Below are 22,536 nucleotides of genomic sequence, written 5' to 3' on the forward strand. Positions count from 1 at the left end.
TAGACAGATAGCCTGTATAAGAATTCAGGCTTCACAGATGGGCTGGGGGTGGGGTGTAGGGAGGGGAGGGGATGGGAGACTGCAACACACAAAAAAATTCTTTAGGAGCATTCTCTTTTTTTTCCTCACCACATGCTGTATGCAGTTCTTGATTTAGCAGGGCAGGGTCAAGGGTGACATGTACAACTTGCCCCTTAACCTTCCAAAATTTGCTGCTTTCTGCATTATGTGCTGGGGAGCACAGGGGTTGGCTAGACGGTCAGGTTGTGAGCAAGAAGGAAGAGAAAATTCAGCAACAGAGCTTCAGCAGACCTCAATAAATATTGGATGAATATTACTGATTATATTTCTGTCCTCATCTCAAAGGGGAATAATAATAATACCTCCTTGATAGGGTTGTTGAGAGGACTAAATGAGAAAATGAACGTAAATTGTTGACCACAGTTCCTGGAACACAGTAGGGCTTCAACTGTTTGGATTTTTTTCAGATTTTGAAGGTCACTTCTTACAATTCTAACCACCTAAGATAGCTTTCTTCTACCCTGATAAATCAAAATCTTTTAATCGTTTTCAAATGTTCTCTCCAAATATGTCTTTAAGCTTTTCTGACCCAATATTCCTCCTCTTGACCAGGTTGCTTTGATGCTTTTCTTACTAAAACACTCTAAGAAAAGCAGCAAGTGAAAAGAATTATTTGAATTTCTTAGATTATCTATGGGAGCAGAGCCAAGTGTTTAGTCCAAGGAACATCCATCTTGCCATGCCTAAAGGGAAGATGGACACACTATGATCCCCCCAGAAACAGTAATAGGTCATGGGAATGAATGTTCTGTAAACTGCACAAGACTAGAAATCTTGGAGTCATTTATGGATGACATTTATGGATTACCAAAATGAGCTCCAGGAGCTCCTGAAGGAAGAGGCCACTCAAAAGACATGAAGTCTTAGGCAAAAATGAAAACGAGATAACCAAGGAGCACTGAACACTTTATAGTGTCCTAATTACAGAATTTGTTAAAGAGCATGAAAATAAACCATTTTGTTTATGAAAGCCACAGAAATAGGAGAACTTTGCAGAAACAAGAAGGGGCACAACCATTTCTAGCTTGAGCAGCTTTCACAGGAGCTGGGCAAAAGGGGGTGTCATGGGCATCAGCATCACAAAGATCCATTTCCAACCCCTTGGTTACACCTTCATGGGTAACATTTTAATCTCTCACTGAGGCAGCTGTTTGATACGTGAAATGAGATTATAAATTCCACTTGGACAGGACTCTACAACTCTTGTATCTTACACAGGGCCTGGTAGAGCTCAATAGAAGCAAGAATTTCCAAATGACATGTGGGCTCCTGCTCAAAGTTCTACATAACAAGATTAGTCCTCTAAAAAACTAAAATCACTGAGTCACGGAGATACTGATAAGAACATTCAGTTTTCTCTGATCCTAGCAATTGACATCATATTATTTAAACCACAGCTGAGATCCATTATTTTTCAAAAATGGGGGGATGGCACAAAGATGACTTTTTCTTACAGTAGTACCTGCCTTTGATTGAAGGGCTTTCATTACCACTCCTGTCCTCTTTTCCACTTTGGGAAGTAGGCTGTTTTCACCCACGGTTGCACCTCAAGGCACAGACAGGACTTGTCCAAGGCGAATAGAGAGAGGGGAACAAAGACTAAGCTATAGCCTCCTTCCTACTTAGCCTCGTTTCAAATTCTCATGCCATGTGCCATCTTATAATCAGCTGTTAGTTTAATTATGAAATACCTGAATGCTGTGTAATTAGAGCTCTTTTTCATGAATGGCTGCCTCCTTGTAAAGTAAAACATCCGGCTAAGGAGTAACACCTGGAATCCGGAAGGATCATCTATTCATGGCAAGAACAACTAAAGACATTGTGTCAGCACCTTGTGTGGACTTCTGGAGGTAGCCATCACTAACTGTTCGGCAGGTGTAATTATATGCAACTGGAAAACTTGGTAACCATTTTTCATTCAGGAGACAAAGTTAAGCATCTTTGAGTTAGAAACAATTTTCTAAACTATATACATTTTAAAGAATGTCTTATTTCAAGGGCAAGAGAATTAGAAACCTATTTTGCAGAAAAACAATTTCATATGTGAACCTGAACAAAGGCAAAGGATGAGAAAAGAGTTTTACCTACTTAAGTTATGGTTCTACTATTTATAAAACAATCAAATATAAATGTGAATGATAATCACATTATTTTTGGCTCGCTATTACTAAAGCATAAGAGAAAATGAACTGTGAAGATGCTGGCATTCCAAAGCACAGGATGTTTCAGGAAATGGAGGGAGAGAAGTTGATACTCACCCACAAAAACTCTGCTAACATTGCAAGTAAGTGAACGCGTTACTGTCCTACCCATTTGCAGTGAGAACGGTGGTTTGCTTCATCAACTCTGTTACCTGCATGCTACAGTTTGGAAATCAAAAGTCCAAGCTTCATCACCAGCTTTAGCCATGAGACTAAAGCATATGACCTTGGCCTGGCAAACAGTATAGGGAAAAATAATATTTCTACTACTCTGTTCTATAAGAAGTATGGAGCCACTTAGGAAAGCTAGCATCTTATTCTACTTTGATGTCAGGTCAAGGTGTATTTCTCACTTTCTCATTACATTAATGTTCCCAAACCAGGAAATAATCTTCAATGTGTGATTCCCAGTTATAAGAATATGTGAAATGTTTTAAATATTTGCTAAGCATTTGATGATATTCAATAAAACTTCTGTAGATGTCTAAAGTAGCATTATTTCATTGCTGTCAGATGAATGAAGTTGAATGTGCCACATAAAATGGAAACTCTGATGGATATGGCACTAGATGTGATTAAGATCCATATTTCAAAAATCTTCTCTTTATAACAGTTGCTGCTGCCAACTCCCAGGGAAGAGATTCAAGATGCTTAAAGGAATACATTATATCCTCTTAGAAAAAGGAAAGAAATAAGTGGAACCACCAAATACTATTTTATTATTAAATAATTTTCTTTAATGCCCCCTGGCATGTAGTAACGTGCTAGCGCAGTATACGAAACACCCAGAAAAAGTGGATATGAAAATCCTGATTTACATTTTTTAAAAAAATTGAACTTCCTGTAATATCTTGTAGTAAGACAGAAAAAAAACACCCCATGTTACAAAATATAATCTCTTACCTTCATTCTCCTGACCAATTAACTTTTGAAAATCCTATACTATGTCAGCAGAGATGCTGCATTTAGACATCTACCTTCAACAAAACTTATTAATTCAGGATCAAACACAAACTTAGAATTTGTGACAGAATCTAGGCTAACATGTATCTTTATAGTATCCATAAAGAATGGGTATGGGAAGCAAATTAGGATATCAAACCAGTTTTGCTGAGCCTATTTGCCTTGCTTATAAAAATAATTTTAAGTATGCTCCAAGTAACTTGGAAGAAGTATTTTAATTAGATAAAATTGTAGTAGTAAGTCAGGCTTAAATAGCCTCTAAGATCATTTATTAGGATGGAGATCCGCAATACACATACACACATACACATCACATCTTAGTCTAGTTATTCCATGTATTTGAAAGCAATTTTATTTAAAAAAAAAAAAGACACTCTTTTCTTTAATGCAGACTGACTTCTCCCTCTTGCTATCTGAAATTGTAATACGTTACTATTCATGGTCTCTTCCAATAATTCTTAACCAAACACAAAATTCTTTAGCTTTCATCTGAAGCACTGTTATCAAACACCACTGCCTAGACTAACTTGTCTTTCAAGGCAAGACACTCTAATTAACTTACCATGCTGGCCTTATTTCTGGTAGAACAATTTCCTCAAATTCTACTTAATTGAGGCAAAGGACTTGATCAAATTAACTCAAGCCATTTTATTTAGATGCGAGCAATTCTCCTTGGGTGTTTTCACAACCCCAAACGACAATGTACTTAAAATAATCTTATTGCCAAAGCTTCAAAAAATTACCATACAATACAGGACCAGAAGCAATATTTCCTGTAAAACAGAACTGATTCTTTTAGGGTAGGATTAGGATTTTTTCTATCTCCAGTTTCCCAACAACTGATGAGTTTGAGGCATCTAGGCATCCATACTGAAACTATTACTGTTTGAGCTGTTTCACCCAATTTAGCAATCAAAGATCACGGACTACTGTGAAATCCTCTATACTGTCCTAACAACTAGACCTATGGATCTGATGCATGGCTTTCTTATCCCCCACCAAGTCTTATTTTTTTATGTCCTGGTCTCTATGTTTCAAACAGTGATTTAGTTATTTCTCAACTGAAACACTGGCTTGCTTCTACTTTAATAGTTGTGGATCAGAATTGGTGAAAACTGTACTTTAACATTAAGCACTTACTGCAAATACCTTTGAACTTGCCTCCCTAGGGGAATAAAGAATCAAACAGAGGATGATTATAAATCCCAAGGTGAGTTCCTTAACTCACTCACAATTGTGAATATAGGTCAGTCTAATGGGGACAGTTCAGGATAGAGATGAAGAGTCCTCTTCCCTCTGCCCTACCTGCCATGGTTTAACTACACTGATGTTTTCCCGTTTCTCAAACACACTAAGTATATTCCTTTCATAAGCCCTTGAATTTTGTGAATGCCTCTACACAGAATGCTCTTTCCCTAAACTTTCCCAAGACTGAATCTTTGTCACCATTCAAGTTTCAAATGTCCAAACCAAAAAATGTCACTTTCCTCAGAAAGGCTTCCAGGATGGTCCTACCTAAAGTTGTACTCCCTCCCACTTCCAGGCATTTTCTCTATCTTGTCTAATTTTATTTATTGCATTTGACATTATCTGAATTCATTTATGTTGTTTACATGTTCCCAAACAACCCAAACAAAATGCAAAGTTCATAAGGATAGGGACAGTGTTGATCTTCTTCAGCACTGCATTACCATACTTAGAATAAAAATTGCCTTAAATAAATAGCTTTTCAAACTTCCATTGGCTTTACAGTTTGAATTCCTAGGTGGTTTAGTTTACTTTCCACACACAGTTTCTACAAACACCTCTCTCTTTTGGTCCTAGTCCAGGGATTAACAAACTATGGCCCTTGAGCCAAATCTGGCCTGCTGCCTGTTTTAGTTAATAAAGTTTTATTGGAACTCAGCCTTGCCCATTCATTTACGTATGGTCTGTGGTAGCTTTTGTGCCACAATGGCAGAACTGAGTTGTGACAGAGAATTCAGTCATTGTGACAGAGACAGTACGGCTCACGAGCCTAAAGTATTTACTATCTGGCCATTTATAGAAAAAGTTAGCCAACCTCTGTTTACACTTTTTAGAGTGGACCGCCAAGTCTCCAAGTCCTGAGGGAAATATTCAGGGAGGAAGTTTATTCAATACCAGTGACTTTCACTTGTGAGATAAATATTTAAGAGCTTCATTATTTTTAGTCAAAGCAACATTCTCTCCAAATAGAGTGAGTTTCAAAGTTAACCTACCTCCCAAGCACGCAACTCGCAATCAATAGAATTATGCTCACTGATAGTTCTTGGATCAGTAATAATTGAACTATAAATTAAGTGGCTATTTAGAAGGGAAAGCTAAGCCAACATGTAATCACCCAAAAAGGTGATGAAAACTTCATTAACAAACACTTGCTGCCTGCAGGTAATTGTGATGGTTCAACTATCAGTCTGGATACAGAGAGGCCAAAGAAAACCGTTCTTTGGTACAAGACAATTTGAGCAGAAGGACATAACTACTCCACAAGAGAGCAAATATGTGCCTTCAAAGGTAGTGGCAATAAAATCAGACATAACCAAGTATGTTGTTACATAGAACAAAGTATACTGTAAGTACAAGGAAATGCTCTTCCGTGAATACAATTACTACATGAAATCTAGCATAGATCCCCGAAGGGATGTTGTCATAGTCCCCTGACATTGTTTTGAGTAAGAGCTGGCCATGAGGCTGAGACAGCCAAATAGCACAGCATGTCAGCTCACACTGCAGTGCCCCAAATCACAAGGCAGGCAGGGGCAAGCCCAGCCAGTACCGGCTGCTCAGTGGAAGCTTACATAAATTATTCTTTCCAGAAAGACACTGAAAAATGGCATGGTCTGGCAGCCCTTAGGAATGGCACTCATTATAGCCACAGCAAGTGTTTTGCTTTCACTTATTAACTTGAAACCAATTTACTCCTGTTCTGTTCCAAAGATTCTACAGAATCTGTTGGAAAGAACAGAGCTTTTCCTTTAAAATATTCTGATGGGAGCTACTGATGTGAGTTTTCTCATCATTCATCCCCTTTGAAGGGTATTCATTGTTCATCTTTAGATTAGATAAAGGTGAATATGGAATAACAAATCAGAGACCGGGGTGTGGGACAGCATTGTTCTAAAGATGGTATGAATGGTCAGTGATTCTTGGAATGTTCTTTTCTTCCCCCTCTCAGTCCCAGGGATTTCTGCAGCAATGGTACATTCGTGTGATGATATCCAAATTCTGTTTTCTAGTTTCTGATGATCCATGAGAGAAATTAAATGATAATTCAGACTTTTGAAGGCAGAGGTGCCGTACAAATGGACTTGGAGTTTGATCTCCCATTCACAACTGGGGACCAGAGGGAGAAAATTGTTGCGGAAGGGAAGTAAAAACCTCATAACATGGGCATGTGTGACTACTGATCACACCCATTCAGGAAAAATTGATTATTACTGGCAAAATTACACCAAAGGCTTCAGTCTCTTAGATATTGACATTCAAAAATAAAGCATAGTTTCCACTGGCTGGGAAAATGTGATGCATTGTTGTATGCAAACCTTTATGGAAAGAATAATTCATAGGATTCATAGTTTATCCTTGACCTTGAGGAAAGACATTCAGGAGCAATTAGGAATTTACAAAACACAGTATTAAAAGTTTACCAAAATTTAGAACAAGCCACAATGTCTATAATAGGCACAGTATACACATTTTAGTAATTACAGGATGGACAAATGTGCTGCCAAAAACAAAAACAAAAAAACCCTACTTTCTGATCATTGAAGTTTCCTTATCTGTAAAATTCAAATAACAGTATCTATTTGCAGAGCCAGCCTCATAAGTAGGTAACCAGTATGGTCACACAGAGTCCTGTGGGTTTGGGGTTCAATGCTTTGCAGTCACTGTCTTAAAATTCCCAAGAATTTTATCTTTGAACTTCCGTTTTATAAGTGAAGTTCAATGGGAACTTTGACTCTCAATGGGAACTTTGGCTCCCAAGTGGTCTTATCTCCCCAGGACAAGTTCTTGGCCACCTGCTTTCTCCACCTCTACCCAGCAACTACTGCTACTTTCCGCCCCCACTGGCAGAGCCATGGGGTGGAGTCTTGAGTGCCTGTGAGGGTCTGTGCTCACCCCAGGAATATCCTCCTGCTGAAGGGAGCACATTAGAAGCACATTAAGACAAAACAAAACAAAACACCCTAACAGATTGAGAGAGACTGGAAAAAATAAAAAAGGAAATGCTTTTTCCCTACTTTTTGAACAAGGGACTCACATCTGTATTTTGCACTAGGCCCCACAAATTACATAAATGGTCCTGACCGCTGCATACGATTATTGTAGGGATTACAGGATATAATATATGTAACAACTAAAAATATTGCCTGGCCCAAAATAAATGCTCATTAAATGTCAGTCCATGTGATTTTGTTGCTGTTTTTCTTCTGTGTGTATTTCCTTGTGGTGGAACACACGACTGCATATCACTTGCACCACTAAACTTTACCAGGGACAGCTTAACCCCTCGGAGATTAAACTAAACCCTTGGTCCCTGTGACTTTGGTAGATGAGGACCCTCACTGTTTTTTTTTGTTGTTGTTGTTGTTGTTTATTTAAATTCAATTAGCCAACATATAGTAAGATGACCCTTACTGTTTCATAATGTGAGCCTACTTGGAGCAGGACAGAAAGGCCTGAATTAATTTCACACAAGATTCTAAACCAGCTGCCACAAAACCCCTCCAGGAAAAGTGTGGAAGATATCTTGGATACACTCCACTTCTTCAAACGCCAATTTCTGTCCTGTCTCCTATAAAATATTTTGCAAGAGCAGCAATTCCCTGTGACAAATCAGAAAGGTTAGACAAGTAGCTAAGAGGCCTGGGGAAACTGATGTTTCTATTGTTATAAGTTTAAATGACCAAGGAGCAATTCAAGCCATGAGAGACGAGGCCATAGGACGACGCTGGATCTTTGGTGCCTGTTTAAATGCTGGGATGGAAATCACATGGTTGGGAGCTAGGCTTCTGTTCAGATATTTTTCTTCTTCATCAAATGATTTTACAGCAATTACTAATAATAATGATGGCTCAGAGAAATTGCCTCAGGACTAAGGGCCATAAGAGAGGCTGAACTCTAGGAAAGAGACTAAGGGTTGCTGGAGGGGAGGCAGGTGGGGGGGTGGGGTAACTGGGTGATGGGCATTAAGGAGGGCACGTGATTTCTATGCAACTGATGAGTCTCTGAACTCTACCTCTGAAACTAATAATACAGTATATGTTAATCAATTGAATTTAAAAAACATAACATTAATAATAACAATAATAAAAACAAGAGCTAATGAGTAGCAGAGCCTAAAAGTTCTGTCCTCCCCACTATGGAATTCTGCCACTCCTGCTGCAGCTGTGTTTTGTTTTTCTGTTCTGAGTAATCATCCTTATTCTCCTTAAGATTCCTTTGAAGCTTACGGAGGCCTCCAACAATAGTACAGGAAAGAGTATAGGTTAAAAATCCAGGGTAGGTAAGATAAGACCAACACACTCTGCCACGTGCAAAGCAATACTCCACAAAGGTAACTTGTGCCTTTATTAAATGTCTCTGAACCACTAGGCGAAAGAATAATCCGATTGCTCCGAAATCACATTTCCTCATATTAAATGTTAGCCTTCTAATGTAGCGGTATTTAGTAAGGATTTCTAAAAACATATTTTCTCTGTAGGAGTTGGACAAATGTCCTTATCATGGCAAGCTAGGAGCTACTGAGATTTCCCTCTTTGTAAATATGGAATAATTTTCCTCTAAGAGATCTATACTCATCCATGCAGATTTCTCCTGTGGCCCAAAGTTTCAAGTCATTAAGTTTGTCATTATTGATTAACTAAACAAATGTGCATTAATGGCAACCATAGGTGTGCTTCTGTTGTAAGCAGGGAAGACCCGATGATAAATAGGACACTTTTTCCAAACTGTGAGGAATCCAGAGATTGGTTCAGGAGATACACAGGTAGCCAAGTAAAGCAACAAGAATGTGATGAGTTCTGAAAGACATGCATTCCAAATACTATGGGAACCTAGAGGTGGAAAAACCTGACATGCCAGGGGTAAAAGGAAAGTCTTCTCATGAATCGTGACCCCTGAGTGTCACGAAGGATGAGCAGTAGTCGGCTAGGCAGATACAGAGAGAAATGGTGTATAGTGCATAACACAAAGCATGAACGCAGGGACACCGGTGTAGAGAGCTCAGGGAATTTGAGTAACTATACTCTGTTTGCTAAGACAAGAGCGCTAGAGTATAACGGAAAGAGACAAAGACAGGGAATACCAATATTACCAAAGGAAGGTCAACAAAGCACTGGACACACAGAGGATGACTGAGCAATGATCACTTAGGTCATCATAGCACTACCCTCTTCCTAGTCATCCCCATGCCTGTATTATCATTCCTAATTCATCCCCTATGCATCTCTAAATGGCAAGGACCTTTCAGTCATAGAATTAAACAGTGCCTTAGAGACTAGTTATGAACAAGAATGGGACACTAATATACCCATAAATCTGAGCGAAGGAAGCCTGACTCTGGAAAGGCCAAGGTTACAGAAAGATTAACCTAAAAAAAATGCAATTTATTGGTGACTAGAAGTGTCATCTTTCAGGAGTCCCATCAGCATTTGACTGAGGGTGGTGGACTGCATTCACTTGAGCATCCACATTGTAGCATCTAAGCAGAAGAGGTACTCTGGGCCATGGTGAGCAGCCGTGGCTTTGGGATCAAAGAGACTGAATCTGAAGCTGGGCAAAGCATTTTGCATAATGAAGTCTCATTTCTAAAATGAAGATAACACCTCCTTTATAAGACTGGAATGAAGATTAAACAAGATTATGCAAGCAAAGTGCTCATCCCAGGGTTTGGCATGCAGAAAACACTCAATCTTTGCTATTATTTTTTGCTGTAACTAGTAGCCACCTGGGACGTTGATGCACTTTCTGTAACAAGAGCAAAGATTTTCAAAATTTCATTGCATATGTCCTTGTGTATGGATTAGCATCCACTTTCACTGCAATGGAGTGAAAGGGCTCAGGGAAAACTTGGAGAAGGGGAAGAATGGAGTAGTGTCTTCACTCAGCATTCAATTTTCATGCCTCTGAGATGTTAATCATGAGATCCTCACTCTTCTGTTTTCTACCAGGTGTGTAGGGCTGTGGAAAAACTCAGCCACAGACAAGTACCTTACCCCGTCATCAGGGTGGTACAATATCTAGCTTTTCTATTTCTGACAATTGATAAGCTTTTTCTTTTAATTGGTTCCTTTATCAAAAGGGTTTGCTTGTAAATAACAATCAGTGAATCAAACAGTTAAGTGAAACATCCCAACTACTGAGAGGTATATCGTGTGAGTTTCATTTCAAATATCCATTTCTTCTCACAAGACAATGGTAATCCTCCTCTAGCCACCCCCTAGCCCAATGGCTTCATCATATGTCTTCATCTTCTTCTGCATTTTTTTTTCCCCTCTGTGAGATCAGAAAAACACAGAATTTTTCTATAGTGATAAGACACATGACCCTTCTCCATAAGGGATACTTGTATGCCCTTTCTTTCTTTTCAGCTTTGCCTATCCTGCACACATTTGTTCCTGCGGTCTGCTGCTTTTGCTCCTTTCAAGCCTTCTGTCCCTGCTGCTCTCACCATCCCAGCCCTGCGGGCATCCTCATTTCGGTCAGCAGGGCTGTTCCTTTCCCTTGGGTTCTAGGGAGGGAGGGAAGGAATAGGGCTTCCAGACTGACCATCACAGGAAAACCACTCACAGGAAATAAAGGGGTTTTCTTCCCTCCCCCCTTCAGTATTTCCAATTTTCTTCCTTTTTATTACCTCTGGAACAGAGGAGGAGCCCTCTGTTTATGCAGTAGATTTTAACCTGCCCACACTTGTGAATAATGCCAATTTTATTTCTGTCATCTCCTAGGTTCAAAACTAAATTTCATTCTGTTTCTGTTGCTGTTCATCCCACATCTAAGAGTGTAGGTCATCATATCCTTTCTAACTGGTACCTTTGCAGTGGTACCTCCCCCCAGCTTTTTTCTTTTTACTAATTCTGAAGAAAAAAAATATCCTGTGGTAACATTATAAGGTAATTTGACTTTGGTGACAAAGAGTGCTCATTTGATTAAGAATCAGAAATTGAGATTTATGAAGACTCAAGCCTGCTACTAATCACTCTGAGACCTTATACAGTGCACTTGGATTCCATAAGCTGTGGTTTCCCCATTTGTAATAGGGTGCTATTAAAATATGTGCTCCCACAGGCGTCTTGGGAAGACCCTGAGCTCATAACCATTCGAGACTTTGCTTCCGGAGACACGACCTCCGTTACATTTGTCTCTCTTCTGGAACACATAGGCCTTTTAACATTTTTCTACTGCAATGTAACTTCAGCCATTCAGGAAGATAGACATTTAGATCATTATAACTAAACTCCACACCTCCTGCTTTCACCCCTTGATATATTCTCCTGCTTCCCACTCCCTAATGAGGGCCCTTCCAGAAGCCACCATGAACACTGCTTCTGACAAAGCACTGGCACAAAGCTCTGGGGATAACAGTGTCATCTTTTCATGTTCAGTTATTATATAATCAGATTTACTCTAACTTTATTTTTAGAAGGAAAATGTATATATCCCTTTAAGGTTTCTTTCCCTAACTTCCAATAAATTCTATGTTAAAAAGCTTTGTGATTTTAGTCACTGAGTCAACAGAACAGCCAGAAAAATGACTCCATTTCTTTTAAAAGCAACAACCCCTGATCCCTAAGTTTTCTTCCCAAAATTGACGCTAAAATTGAGAAAAACTGTATTGAGATGCTCTGAATCAGTAGGTCACACCTGCACGCGCACACACACACACACACACACACATACACGTATTTTTAGGCACTATGGGGAAGTAGATCCATTGATGTGTTTATTTTATCACCAAACAGGAATGGAGGGTTTGGTTGATAATGTTAGCACATCCTACAGCTCACTGATCAAGTGGCCCTTCCTAATTTTCAAAATACAAACTGTGCCTAACACTAATACTTATTGAATTTATCACCTTACAAATATTACGGTGGCAATTAGACAGATAAAATGGATCACAGTACAAAAAGAAAACTTCAAAAACTAGAAAGGAAAACAGAAACACCATTTTTACTCAAAATCACAGTGCTTGAAATACAGCTGTTGAAAGGAAAGCAGGAACACACCGTGCTTGGCTCCAAGCAGGTGGTCAGATGAGAGAAGGCAAGCCAAAAACAGAAAAAGAGAAATCAGGAAAAAAAATCTAGCTAAGTAGACCAGTGCTCAGGACCTCAACACAAGGAATACACATATACAGTTGACCCTTGAACAAATGCATTTGAACTGTGCAGGTGCACTTACATGCAGATTTTTTACAGTACACTACTGTAAATGTATTTTCTCTTATGATTTTCTTAATAATTTTCTTTCCTCTAGTTTAAGAGTACAGTATATGATACATATAACTTAAAAATGTGTTAATCTACTGTTTATGTTATCATTAAGGCTTCTGATCAACTGTAGGCTATTAGTAGTAATGTTTTAGGGCAGTCAAAGGTTGTATGTGGATTTTGCACTGCAAGGAGGTCAGCACCCTAACTCTCACATTGTTCAAGGGTCAAATGTATTGTGAAAAAAAGAAACTATTTTGTTGAACTGAATGTTGAAATGAACCATCCCTAAACAAAATCTATGAAAAACTCATCTGGATTTGAGAGACATAGATCACCTTCCTCAACTTAAAAGTGGGGTAAACAACCCAATAAATCCATCGTAAGTTGGAAATATCACAAATTTAAAGTACATTTAATACACCTAACTTAAACATCACAGGTTAGCCTAGCCTACCTTAAACATGCTCTGAACATTTGTTTGCAGTTGGGTAAAATCATCTAACAAAGCCTATTTTATAATAAGGTGTTGAATATCTCATGTAATTTATTGAGCACTGTAATGAAAGTGAAACAGAGAATGGTTGTAAATGTATCACTTGTTTACCCTCATGATCGCATGGCTGCCTGGGAGCTACAGCTCACTGCCACAGCCCAGCATTACGAGAGAGTATCATACTGCTTCTCATTATCCCAGGAAAAGATCAAAATTCAAAATAGAGTTTCTATTGAGTGGCATTGTTTTCACACCATTGTAAAGTCAAAAAAATCAGAGGTTGAGTCATTATAAGTTGGGGGCCATCTGTACATGCACCTGAGTTCCAATTTCTATAAGAGAAAGAGAAAATGGGGGCGCCTGGGTGGCTCAGATGGTTAAGCGTCTGCCTTCGGCTCAGGTCATGATCCCAGGGTGGTGAGATCAAGCCCCGCATCAGGCTCTGCGCTCAGCGTGGAGTCTGCTTGTTCCCCTCCTCTGCTCCTCTGCTCACTTGTGTTCTTTCTCTCTCTCTCTCTCAAATAAATAAACTTTTATAAAAAAAAAAAAAAAAGAGAGAGAAAGAGAAAATGAAAAAAGGGGTGCTCAGTCTTCTAGATTCCTTTGGCATTTTCCTTGGAAATTCATAGTATAAACCCCTAAAACTGACATCAACACCTGGAATTCAGTTAACTCTCAATAAATGTTCTTGGAATAAGTGAATGAAGAATGAGGAAGAGTGACAACATATAGTATTTACTAATACTCATCTTCCTTCATGAAATTTTCTGGATTTCAACAAAAACCTGGCTAAATGAGACCTCATGAAAATCTTCATTTTGTCTAAAATCCCTTATTTTACAGAGAAAGTAATAATATATCCTTTCAGATTTTAGGGATAAAAGAACAAAGTCATTCTTGGTTAATTTTCTTCCTTATAGAATGACAACAAGACAAAGAGTCATAGCTTACAATTGTCAGCTTATATCTCTTATGGTGATTACTAAGAGTATTTGTATAAATAATAAATTAAGATAGAGGGGTGTTATATGCAAACAATGAATCATGGAACACTACATCAAAAACTAATGATGTAATGTATGGTGATTAACATAACATAATAAAACAAAACAAAACAAAAAAAGATAGAGGGATAGGCACATTTCATTACCTCATTGATTTAATTATGTATTGAGCATATACTACATCCAAGGTAGCTTCAGGTCATGAAAATCAAACAGTGGCAAACATCAGCACAAAAATTTTAGGCTGTGCTAACATAAGATACCACTAAATGTATGCAGAGGTCTCCAAACTATGGACACTAATTTAACACGATTAATTCCAGTGGCTTGAACTGTGATTGGGAAACACTTCTGGGAGTCTACATCACCTCTCTCACCTGGGTAGTTCACAGTAGATCATTCCTAGGTTGGTAAGGTGTTTGCCTATTTTTAAGATGTTTAGATAGAGAAAGTTTACTCCTTTATTTAGCAATCTTTCCTAGAAGTCAGTAACTCAATGAACTTTGCTTATATCTATACATTCTGTGAGATCTTGTGTTTTTAACTTAGTCTCTTTTCTCCTCTGCTACTTCCTCTGCTTCTGCCTTGGATGAGACAAAACACACTCTCCTTTGGAAGCCACTTATTTATAATTTAATGTGTCACTCTCACTTCCCACCTACTCTTTAACTGGGCACTTGATCTCAATCCCTTTACCTTTTCTAAAATCCAGATGAACAGTTGCTAAAACACCTTCCTGAGAGGACTCTTCCACACCAGGGGCTCAATGTACACAAGAGAAGCAAACCAAAAGATGATATATTTGTATTCCAGAGCACAGGGACCATTTTGAAATCAGAAAAAAAGTGGCCTTGGGTAGCGTCACTGAAGGAGACATTTCTTCTTTTAGGGTCTCATTTAATCTGCTCTCAAAGGACATTCCCAGAAGTTGGGGGTGGATGGTACTGTAGTTCTAACTGCTAAATGGTCATTAGTTTTCTATTAATGGGCACCACATATGGATCTGATAAAGACTGAGCCACCAGCCTTTGTACGGCATGTGCATGATTTTAATTACCCAAAGGTCCAAGTGTGAATCTTTAACATATTGGCTCATCATACTATGCTTCAACAAACTGGGTGAAACCAAAATACAAGATCTCCTAAAAAGAAGATGGCCCTTTTCTCCTCTTGGTGAACTAGCTCTCCTTTCTAATCACGGTCTGCGTGAATGTGATGATTTTTAAAGCCATAAAAGGAATGCGCCAAGGAAACTGAACATACAGTAACATTCTTAGCCAGAAATCTATACCCTTGCTTCAAAAACTCTCATTACTCTGACTCAACTTTATTTTGGTTCCTATTTAGAGTACTGAAATTGATATTAGAAGATATTAAAGTGACAAATATGATGATATCATCTACTCAGACCTGTGCATTTCACAGATATTTGCACTTTAGACCACTATTAAGTGTTTATTAAAATGATACCAAGGTTCCAGAAACAAACACAGAAGAACTCATGAAGTTAAAATGTTTTCATTAGTTTTGGGTTAACATCAAATTTTTATTTATCAAAATGCACTGAGAGGAAAAAAAGTCCCAATATGACCCCATGATGGTCGTATCCATTATCTTATTAATAATGTTACTGATGCAGAATCCAGTGCAACTCTGATGGCCTTGAAAAGTGTTTACTACTGCCCTCAGTAATTGATGGAGTAAGTAGGATGCTTATTTTACAGGCATCTATTAAGCTACCAAGTATAGTTTTAGGAATATATACCATCCATTCTTGAACAAGTATAGTTCTCAAGAGATCATCTTTTCAGTTGTCATCATCATGATGTCATCATCATCACCACCACCACACATACAGCACAGATTGTGTTCTAGGTTCTGTTCTCACTTAAACAGGTAGACACTGTAATCACACCCATTTTACAATTGAGAAAACTGAGAGTGGAAATAAATTGTCCAAAGACCCATAGATCACTAGTGGTAGAGACAAGGATTAAACCCAGGCTGTTTGGTGCCACAGTCCTGCTTGCTCTTGGTAATTGCACTAAAGTGCCTCTTTGCTAAGATTCTAACATAGATAAGAGGAGCCTAAGAGGGAAATCATACAAAATTACTATAACATATTGCCACCTTTCTACAATACCTGTGCTTACTAGAAAACAAAAACAAGATTAACATGAGAAATGCTGCTATAAGAGATTTCTATTTAAAGATTTCTAGGAGAAGTTGGGAGAAGTCGGCACCCAAGTTTTGAATAACAATGGTCCCTACATATACTTGAAGAAGTAAAAGGATGGAAGGAAAAGGGTGACAATGGCTCTCCCTGGAATATGTGACAGCAACATTTTGAAGAGTATTTTGAGAAAATGAACAAAAAGTTTGACAATATGGTGTAGGGAGGGTAAGGAGAAACAAACATTGACATATTGCTGGTAGGAACGTAAATCTGTACAACTTCTTTGGAATGCACTTGGGCAATATCTATCAGTTTTTGTAATGCACTTATCTGTTGACCTAGTTAATTCCACTTTTAGGGATTTATCAGATAGACATTCCTGCAAAGACTAATAAACAAAAACATGTGTTTTTGTTTGTTTGTTTTTTAGTTTTAGCAGTAGTAAAAAGCTGGAAAAAATCTAAATGTGTATCAGTAGGATATTGATTTAATCAACTATGGTATCTCCATAAAATGCAGTATTATGTGACCATTAAAAAGAATAAAGGAGACCTTAATATTCTTACATGAAATAGTCCCTAAAATATTTTAAGTGAAAAAGAGCAAAATTCAGAAGAATGTGTTAACATTGTGTTAAGGACAAGGAAGGGAAAAAGGGGTGGAATATGGTTATAACTGTATGTTGTATACTCATGGATTATCTTTGAGAGAATATACAAAAGACTGATAATTTTGGTTGCCTCTGAGAAAGAGAATTTGGGTTCTAGAAAGAGATAAGAGTGAGAATTTTTACTTTTCCTTTGTTCCATGTACAGTTTTTTAACTATTTAAAAAAAAAATCCTGAATTAGTATTTATTAAGAAGAATTTAATATTAAATGTTTAGGAAGCATCCTACTATCATACTCAAATCTGGCTATTATTTATACTATTAGTAAACTTGTACTTGAAGTGTTTTATGTTATAAAAAATATAAAACATTCCAAAGGGGAAAAAATGATGTATTATTTTTTAAAAATCAGGTTTTGAGAAAAGTAGAGCATAATCATTTAGTAGGGAAAGAGAAACTCTCAGGTGTGATGTTGATAGTTTGATACACAATACATTATTATACAGAAGATCCCGCTTTGTGATTTTCCATCTCCACTAAAACGCTAAGTGATATGATCAGGCAAATGACTGACAGTCATGGTTATCCAAATCTCGGAACAAATACCAAAGAGGGTTCAGAATTTTCTTCCCAGAAGACTTTTAATAGTGAAGAAGTCAGCCTTCCTGTGGACCTCAGGTATGTGTTTCTGAGTTAATGGGATGAGCTAAACAATTCAGCTCTGGGATTTCTAGATAAACTAGGCCTAAAGATGAAATAGCATAGTCCAGTACCATAGAGAGGGAAGAAAGAGAAAAAGGAAGCAAAAACCCCCAAAAGCCTAGTGTAATAAACTGCATTTCACCAACCTATTAATTTATGCCTATATTAAGCAAGAAACACCCACACACTGTTGACTTGGCCAAGACATTGGAAATTGAGTCTGCTTAAAAAAAGCCTAAGGCACAGAAGCTAATGCAAAAGGCAAAAAAACAACTGCTAGGCAAACCGGTGCGAGAGAAGGGATATTTAGTAAATACTAGTAGCCTTTAGAGGTATGACTTGGAGGTATCATATCCTTATGATGTTATTTTCATATAGCTCTTATATAATTGTACACTTCTATGATGATTCAAAGATAACAGAGTCTGTGGAAGGGGACAGGATTATCAAAGTTGTTCTCTCACACAAGTGACTACAGGATGACACTGAGTGTTTTAAGGTAAGTATATTTTTGTATGGCACTCTATTTCTTTTCTCCTTTATATCTAAGAGGAAAACACTGAACCTTGTTACAGATAAATAAAGACTTCAAGGTCAACGTAATTGGGGGGGGGTTCCTACATCTCCCTAAATAATCAGGCATGTACACAAACTCACAATTTCCATATGATATATACACCTCTTTTTAGAAAGACTGAGAAAATGACCATACACAGAGGAATCAGCCTTTCAGAGAAGGGAAAGGCTAAAAAACAAAAGGATGAAATTGATAGTTATTCTTATATGTTCATTATAGTCATTCATGTTGTCTTCATCTGTCATTAATATGACTATACTATATTCATTCAAGCTGTGCTACACATAGCTTGAAAGGGAGAGAATAAAGTAGGGGCTAGGAAATCAAAGGGCAGAGTCAAAATCAGACAAGGTGAAAAACAACAAACCTTTTTCCATACTTTGATTTGAGCAAACATCCATGAGACCAATAAGAAGTCCATACCTGTTTTCAGAACCGCACACTTCTTAGGGTACTGCCAGCCTCATGGAACTGGAACTGTAGGAACAGGTGATTTTCTCCAAAATTCCCCAGAAAGTAGCCCTGTTTTCTTTAGCAGTGCTCCAGGCCACCCTGTAGTTCAATCACCATGATGACTGCCAACTCTGTTGATCTTTTGCAATTTAAAACCAAGTTCTAAGCTGGAAATTTCCTGATTTTATATTTTTGAATATTCCTGCCAATTCAATCAAATCCAGCAATGTCCCAATTTCAACCAAAGGCCTCGATTTGTATACTCTCTAATATATGTCTGGAGATAGAAGCCAGAGAAGAATTTATCTGTGGTATTCTTGGACAATTTGGAAAGCAGGGATAGCAAGATTTAGAATGAGTAATGATAAGTACATCATAGATCTTATGGGGAACGACAAAGCATTGGAAAAGAGAAAGAGGAAGGAAGGCAGAGAAGCTGATTAAAAAACAAACAAAAAACCTGTTTCCTCTTCTTGGAAACACTCAGCACAGAGCTGGGCCAAAGTCATTGACAGAAGGACCAGATAACAAGGGCCAAAAGAAAGAGACTTTCATTCAAGATCACTATCCTCTATTATGGCCAGTTGTCTTCTCCTTACACTAGATCATCCTTCTTTTTCATGCTCTTTTCTCTAAAGAGTGTCACACAAACCCTTGGAAACAGCCATTTACCCAAACATTTTGCAGCAGATGAAGAGGAAAAACATAGATGATGTCATTCTGTATTTTACCTGACTTTCCAGAGGACAGACATTCTAAAAAAGGATTACTGGAAAAGTGCATGAACTTAAATTCAAACGTGGTTAAAGCTTAATTCAGTATGTCCCTTCAAGGGAAAAAAGCAGCTGTGTTCTGAAACGTGAGTAATAACACCCTCTGACTTATATTGAAATGACACCTGAGACATAACAGGAAAATCCCTCCCTCTGAAACTCAGGCTACAAATCAATCTCATCACAAAAACTGGGTAAAAGGAAGGATCTGCCCACCTATTACCAAAACAGCTTTAGATCCCAGAACAGACTGAACTATGAACTTTGACATCTAGTCCACAAGGAGAGAGGTTTGAGAAGTTCTGATTACCTGGACCTGTTTTAGTTGCCTAGCCTTCTCGAACTTTTCCACCCAAGTGCCAATAATGCCAGGGATGGAAAAAAGAAGATACATGATAAAAATTATGTCTTTGAATTCTTAGTTTTTCTTAAAACCTAAGATTCATAAACTAAATAAGATTCACACTTATTTGCATTCTTCGGCATAACATATCACTTTGGTCTCAATTCAAGTTTTTACTCCAAATCAACAATTAAAATTGACTTCAAGAAAATATGTCACTTTCACTTTGTGACTCTTCATTCCCCTGGGTGCACATTTATATACCTCAGCACTCAAGGTATTAGATTAAAGGACTCCTGCTTTGTTTTGTTTTCTTTGGTTTCTATTCAACCACTGTTCATTTAGTGGGCACTATGTATTCTTCCTCTGATGTTCTCCCCAAAATTAACTTCCTCAGTATGTTAAAGGTTTATCTTAAGAATTCAAAATTGATTTCCAAAATCCAATCTTGGCTCTTTACCTAAGTATCGAACTAAAACTAGTTATACTCTTTCTATACTGTGATCAAAGTAGGGAACACATATTTGCTGACATATTTCTTCTCAATGATGGTTTTGGGGGCTCTGAATAGAAAATCTTTTATCACATTTAGAAAACCTGCTGGCATCTATGTCCTGGAAAAGAGGCATTGCCATGGGATGCCTGGGTGGTCAGTCGGTTAAATGTCTCCCTTCGGCTCAGGTCATGATCCCGGGGTCCTGGGACCAAGCCCTGAATCGGGCTCCCTGCTCAGTGGGGAGCCTGCTTCTCCCTCTGCCTGCCGTTCCGTACTTGTGCTCACTCTCTCTCTGACAAATAAATAAAATCTTTAAAAAAAAAAAAAAAAGAGGCATTGCCTTCCTAGAATAAAGAATTCTGGAATGTGTCTAAAGATGACTTTTCATGGCTGATCAGATAATATATGTGAAATTAATTGCAAGATAAAGTGTGGATAGAGCACAGAAAGCAAGTCCAGATATCCCGATCAAATAACTCCTTCAGTTCTCTATTCTGCAAATAAGTATCTAAGCCAGAAGATGCTAAGTTCAACTTAGAATGAAAATTTTCCACCTTCATGCTTTCCATAAATGAACTATAATTTTTTTAAGAAGCCAAACACAAATGACTACATATTATATGATTCCATTTATATGAAAAGTCCAGAAAAAGGAAGATTTATAGAGATAAAAGCAAACTGACAGTTGTATAGGGCTAAGGGTAAGAGCAGGGATTAACTGCAAATGCACATGAGGAAAATTTGGGGGGTGGGGGTGATGGAAAAGTTCTAAAATGTGATTGTGGTGGTGTTTGGACAACTCTATACATTAAATAAAAATCACTGAATTGTAGCCTTACAGTGGATGAATCTTGTGGTATAGAAATTATATCTCAATAAAGCTGCTTGAAGAAAGAGAAAATGCCAGTCTTTAGGGAAAAAAAAGGATGTTTCAATTAGCCTTTTAATGATCTAAATATCATGAGAAATTTCTGGCTAATTAGAAATGTTTAAACACAGCAAAATAGGACATTGCTTAAATTAACTGAAAATGACTCCAAGACAAGCATAAAGCACTCTACTTTAGGAAGTGCTTGTTTATATCAATTTTTTACATTTCTTTTCCTTTGTTAATTTACATGGAACATTTGGCCCCCCCAAAAAGTGTTTTGGGCTTTATTAGTTTGTCATTCTGATAATCAATCTCCCAAGAAAGAAGGTTAAACCAGTAGCACCTATAAAATATGATTGAATAAAGCAGCAAATGAAACATAAAAGTTGGATTATTTCCTTTTCTGAATTTGTTCCTACTGAAAGGCCCTAATGAGGAAAGAAGTAAAAAATGAAGGGGTCATACTGAGAATCATGTGTGTTAGGTGCTCAATCAGTCTAATTTCATCTTCCCAGATCCACAGGAGGAACATATCCCCAGCTTCCTTTGGGTTTTGGATGGAGTCATGTCTGAGAAAATACGGGCAGAAGTGATGTCCATCACTCCAGGCAAGGCAATAAAAACACACTGCATTATATCCAAGCTCTTTCCCTCTTCCCTATGATATGGCTGGAAGTTAGAACTCCAAGATGGTGAACCCAGGCCATGAAAGAGACCTGGATGCCTGAATTACTTCCTTGAAGAGAGCTGGCATTGGCACTGAATTTTGCCTGAAGGAGAAATAAACCTGTCTTCTGTCGAGCCATTGAAATGTTGGCATTGTTTGTTATAGCTAATTGCCCTAATTACCCTAGTTAGTTATTTAATTATCTTAACTGATATAAGATGCTTTAAGACTCAAAGTAGATTTCTTCCTTTCTTCCTTTTGTCAACTAGACCTATTCTTTCCCTCCTGCCCATCCTTCCTCTTTCTCTTCCGGTTCTCTGACCTCATGACTCCAGTTAATGTTCATTTCTGAGGCAGAGGAAGAAATACGTGAGTGCTATTCAGCCTGCACTTCATGAACACCCTTCTTCAAGAACCAGAATATTTGAATGGGATAAAGTAAATATAATAGGCTGTAATTTTTCATTCAGAAGAACCAGAACGTGTCTCAAGACTTGGGTTAAAATGTTGCATTATCACCAAGAACAACGCTTTGCCCGCCCTTTGAGAAAAAAAAAAAACCCTACAGTGATAAATGCTGGGAAAGAAATGTCAGAGTTGGCAGCCACCTTCTGGGTCATGAACTTTGCTTTTATTTTCTGAAGCTTTCAGTAGTGGAGAAGTGCATTC

General features: G+C 37.9%; 1 protein-coding gene across 9 annotated transcripts in view; it reads right to left on the reverse strand.

Annotated features, from left to right (window-relative positions):
- NRXN3 (neurexin 3) overlaps positions 1 to 22,536 on the reverse strand; it is a 1,456,830-nt gene that overhangs the window by 892,869 nt on the left and 541,425 nt on the right. The window lies entirely within an intron of this gene.

The sequence above is a fragment of the Leptonychotes weddellii genome, chromosome 9 (genome assembly GCF_054177405.1).
Source record: "Leptonychotes weddellii isolate Sample4059 chromosome 9, ASM5417740v2, whole genome shotgun sequence".
Lineage (NCBI taxonomy): Eukaryota > Metazoa > Chordata > Mammalia > Carnivora > Phocidae > Leptonychotes > Leptonychotes weddellii.